The sequence below is a fragment of the Petaurus breviceps genome, unplaced genomic scaffold (genome assembly GCF_028583685.1).
Source record: "Petaurus breviceps papuanus isolate PSGF00001 unplaced genomic scaffold, PetGlider_PUasm1.0 90822, whole genome shotgun sequence".
Classification (NCBI taxonomy): domain Eukaryota; kingdom Metazoa; phylum Chordata; class Mammalia; order Diprotodontia; family Petauridae; genus Petaurus; species Petaurus breviceps.
The window spans coordinates 11,509,992-11,515,463 of record NW_027187351.1 but is presented as its reverse complement, the minus strand read 5'-3'; positions in this window follow the sequence as shown (position 1 = coordinate 11,515,463).

Below are 5,472 nucleotides of genomic sequence, written 5' to 3'. Positions count from 1 at the left end.
AATATAACCCTTTAGGGGGAAGAGTGCATATTTAATGAAATAGAGGATTTTCAAGCATTCATGATGAAAAGACCAGAGCTGAATAGAAAATTTGACTTTCAACGATACTACACACACTTGTTTATATTTTAAAAATCATTCTTGCATACTGAGAATCTTAGAAAGCTAGTCCAACTCCATCATTTTAATGAAAAGAAACTTTAATAAGTTTCCCTAGGGTCACATAGCTATTTCAGCAAGGACAAGAACCTAAGACTTTTGAATCTAAATTTGTGTTCTTTCCATTACATAAGGTTGCCTTCTGCTTGGCCACAAAACTTTTAAAATGTATTGTTATATTCTGATAGTTAATATTATTCTTGTATTTTTGCATGAGTTGATTAAAGAAACTGGTCTACACCTTTATTTTCAACTGCTCCATTAGATTTTAAACAACAAACTCACATTTGTCTCAGAAGAGGAATGATATCTGAGTTTTTTTTATCTTTCTCTATCATTTCTGAATAATCTATGTAATATTATTTGTTCTTATAGTTGGAAAAATTAACATGTAATCCAGTTTGGACCAGAGTTCTTTTTGGAGTAGTTTAGACTGTTAGTCAATTTTATTTCATTCTCTGTAATTGGTCTGTTCCAGTTACTTATTGACAGCTTTAAAAATTCATATTTTTGCAGATTATCACACATTTCACTCCTTTATCAGCTTACCACTATCCACATTAACCAATATTCATGTTTTGCATTTTTGTCTTATTTAGCGCTCAGGTGTTGACAATTTTTTTTGAGGTTGGCAAATTTAAAAATCAGTTTTATTGGTCTTTTAGAAGAAAGTTCTTTCATTCTTAGTTTTTTTTTAATTTTTTGCTTTTTGGAGGGTGGAGAGTAGGGCAATTGGGGTTAAGTGACTTGCCCAAGATCACACTGCTAGTTTATTTTTGTGTCAAGTGTCTGAGGCTGGATCCAAACCCAGTTCCTCCTGACTCCAGCTGGTGCTCTACTCACTGTGCCACCTAGCCACCTGTCATTCTTAGTTTTTTAAAAAATATTTTCTACTCTATTTTGAGGTAGTTACTTTCTGCTCTTTTGGATGTTTTTCATTTTCTAATGTTTTTACATGGATGACTAATATTTAATATTTTTAAAATTCAGACATGTTCAATTGATGCTATTGGTATTTATTTCTAATTATGTCAGAAAATATTATGTAAAATATCTTCCTTTTAGAACTTATAAAAGGATTAAACAAAATTTGAAAAGATTTTGCATAAACACCAATGCAGCCAAAATTAGAAAAGAAATAGGACACTGTGAAAACAAATCTTTGCAGCAAGTTTCTCTGATAAAGGTATAATTTCTAAAATATTAAGGGAAAAGAATCAAATTTATAAAAAAGAAAAAGACATTCCCCAATTGGAAAATGGTTATAGAATATGAAGAGGCAGTTTTTAGAGGAAGAAATCCAAGCTGTCAATAGCCATATATGAAAAGAACGCTCTAAATCACTATTAGAGAAATTAAAATTAAAACTATGGGTGTAGCATCTCACATGGTGGAGTGGTGAACAGACCCAAATAGTCTGGAAAGCAATTTGGAACTGTCCAAATAGCTATTAAACTACACCAATACCCTGTGCTTTGACTCAGTGATACTGTAACAAGTTCTATACCTCAAGAAATCCAAGAGAGGAAAAAGACCCATACAAAGAAAAATATTTATAGTAGCTCTTTTTGTTGTGGCAGAGAACTGCAAAGTGAGGATATACCCACATCAATGGGCGACTGGCTAAACAAGTTACGGTATATGAATGTGTTGGAATAATATATCGCTGTAAGAAATAAGGAAGGGGGCGGTTTCAGAAAAACCTGGGAAGACATTAAATTATGTAACATGACAATTTATACAATAGTAATCTTATAAAAATAATAAATTCTGAAAGGCTATGATCAACACATTGACCAACCACAATTCCAGATTCATGATGAAACTTTTTATCCACCTCTAGCTAGAGAAGAGACCCAAAGTGCAGATTGAAGCACATTTTCCTTCCTTCTTTTTGGACATGGCTAACACAGAATTTTTTTTTTGCATGACAATACATTTTTTTTTTAAAGCAATCGGGGTTAAGTAACTTGCTCAAGGTTACATGGCCAGTTATTTCTGGGTGTGATGCTAAGTATCTGGGCCCGGATTCGATCCCCAGGTCATCCCGACACTGGAGCTGGTGCTCTTACTCGCTGAGCCACCTGGCCGCCCCAACTATACATATTTTTAATGTTACTTATTTTTCTTGATTTCTCAATGGGCAGGGGAGGGAGAAGGGAGAGTATTTGGAACGGAAAATCAAATTTGAAAAAATAAAGCTTAGCATGGCCATCATTCATTCAGGGATAGTGATGCTTCTGAATGAACAATCACAATGGCCACCCAAGGAAAATGCGAAGTTTAGTTAAAACTTTTTACTAGTTCACGATAGATACTGGAAAACACACATTTGTAAAACATCACCTGACTGGTGATTCTGAGATGTATATACCTTGGGTATTGATGTCTGTCCCTGTGTGTTCCATACAAATAAAGGTTTTTTTAATTCCATGTATAGGATTCGGCTGGTTAACAGAAATTTGGTGATCAGAGAAATGGTTTTTATATTCAAGTTCAGCATACAATTACATTTAATGTAACATTGAGAATTATGTGGATGTGGCCAACTAGTAGAGATCTGGTACTAATACTATGTGAAAATATTCTTGTTAGTGCTGTGTGACAACAAAGTGATATTAAGGGCAAAAAAGTCAAGGCCAAATCAATTGTATTCCAGAAGAAATATCTCCAGTATTGTAACATTTCAGCCCAAAGAAACAACTTTAAGAAGTCTTTCTTTGGCTTGCCAAAAAAACAATTGGAGACTCTCATTCGAAGTTTATTGTCATTCTTGCTGGAGTATTTCTAAAGGCTGTCAAAGACCCAACACTGGCTAGCAGTGGCAGCTTAAGACAGCTAGGATTTTTAGTTTCCTCAGACAATTACATTTATTGATAATAGATGACCTTTAAGGGAATGAAGCTAAAACCTAGCATCAGAGGTCTAATTTTACAGGCAACTATTGTTATAGTAGTGGTACAGCATGTTTACTGATTTATTACATATCAAAGCAAAGCATAGGAAATAAACAGGCTTCTGAATTAACATGGCAGTTAAAATTATTCATATTTCAGACTTGCAAACATAGCTCTTTTGGAATACAATTATGTTCTTCTTGAGTTTAAAATATGAGTCCTACAATACTATTACAATATTCAGTAATGGACCTTGTTACTGTTATTCCCATTCTTTTTGTTTGTTTACATACTATATGTATTTCAATTAAAAAAAGAAAAGAAAAAATGAAGGCCCTCTTTATGACCAAATATGGGATAAACTTTCTGAGTAGTGTTCACCTGAAAAGAATATATACCTTGCTTCTGTCATCTTGCCTCTGTATCTTTATTTCCAGCTTATTTCATAAAGTTTATATCTGATTTCTTCCTGATACCTTTACAGTGGATTCAGCAGTCTGATAATTACTAGAGTTCTGTACTATGGAGTTTTTTCTCTGTGAACCTAACCAATGAATTAGTCCTTACATATTTAAAAGTTTTAATATTCACTAGTGTTTCTTTTGCCATTATATTGTATAGTACCCTTGTCTATCTCTTAAGTGTTTTCTGGTTTGAATTAAACATTATTATTTTATTTGTGCCAGACTTACTAAATTGTGATTAACTATAAGTAGTAATAAGCTTAAATAATACTGGTGGATCTCCCTTCCTCAAGCCTCCTCCCATTCTAGACCATACTCCACTCACCTGTCAAATTAATCTTTCCAAACTACCTACTTGATACACACACACACACACACACGCTTTCTTTCATACTCTGAACTGCAGTTGTTTTCTATCACCTAAAGCAGGGGTGGGGAACTTGTGGCCTTCTAGATCCTCAAGTGTGGCCCTTTGCCTGAATGTAGACTTCACAAAACAAATCCCCATAATAAAAAGATTTGTTCCATAAAACTTGCACTCATCAAAAGGCTGCATCCAAGAACTAGAAGGCCACATGTGGCCTTGAGGCCACAGGTTTCCCACCCCTGACCTAAAGGATCAAATGTAAAGTCCCTTTTGGCTTTCAAAGCACTTCACAACCCACCATCCCTCTTCCTTTCCAAATCTTGCTTACTTCTCCCTTCACACAAGTACTCTTGAGAGCAAGTGACACTGGTCTCCTGGTTATTCCTAAAATATGATCTTCAGATTCAGGGTGTTTTCACTATTTCCCACACACTGATGATTCTTCCTCCTCATCTCTGTTGGCTTCCTTCAAGTCCCATTTAAAATCCCATCTTCAAAGAGAAGCCTTTTTGTATCCCCCTTAATCCTAATACTGTACCTTCTACTTAGTAAAAAACAAAAAGTAAAAATAAGATATGTATAGGATAAATATCTCCAACTTATCCTATACCTTACTTGTACATAGTTGTTTTCATGCTGTCTCCAAGTGAGTTCCATGACAGCAAGGACCTCCAGTGCTTAGCATAACCCAGCATATAGTAGGTGCTTAATGCCTTTCACCTGACTGATAATGGACTAATGGAATTCCCTACTACTGTGTTTGTGTTTTATGAACCTAATCACCAAATTGTTTAGCACATGTAAATTCAAAATTGTTTTAATATTCATTTACTGGTATATATTTTTTTTGGGGCTTGCCTTTTTTTTGGAGGGGGGAGAGTAGGGCAATTGGGGTTGTGACTTGCCCAAGGTCACACATCTAGTAAATGTGTCATGTGTCTCAGGCTGGATTTGAACTCAGGTCCTCCTGACTCCAGGGCCAGTGCTCTATTCACTGCATTACCTAGCTGCCCCCACTAGTATTCTTTTAACCATTATATAGTACTGTATACCTTGCTTTCTGATATGAGTGGAATTTTATTTCATTACTGATACATTAATCTAAAATGGAAATTAGATATTTTGTGAACTAAGTGATAACAAATTTAAGTATAAACAAATACTGTTATTGAAATTTTATCAGTTGCACCATGAATGACAGCCCTGCTTACGACGTTCTTTACAGTTGTGAGTTTGTTGATTTCCACGTAATATGTTCAAAAGTTTGTAAGCGGAGTGGGCAGTTTCATATTTGCTGTCTATTTTTGTCCAACTGTCGTATTTCCTGTTATAGCTAAAACATTACAATCTAATTGTTTTTTGGGGGGCAATTGGGGTTAAGTGACTTGCCCAAAGTCACACAGCTATTGTGTCAAGTGTCTGAGGCCAGATTTGAATTCAGGTCCTCCTGACTCCAAGACCACCTACCCACCGTGATCTAATTGTTTTTAATAGGCTTTTGCAATCTTGAAGTTTGCTAATTATATAAATTGAACTCTATTTTCAATTTTTCTGTGCTGTGATGAATCTTTTAATTCCACTTGTG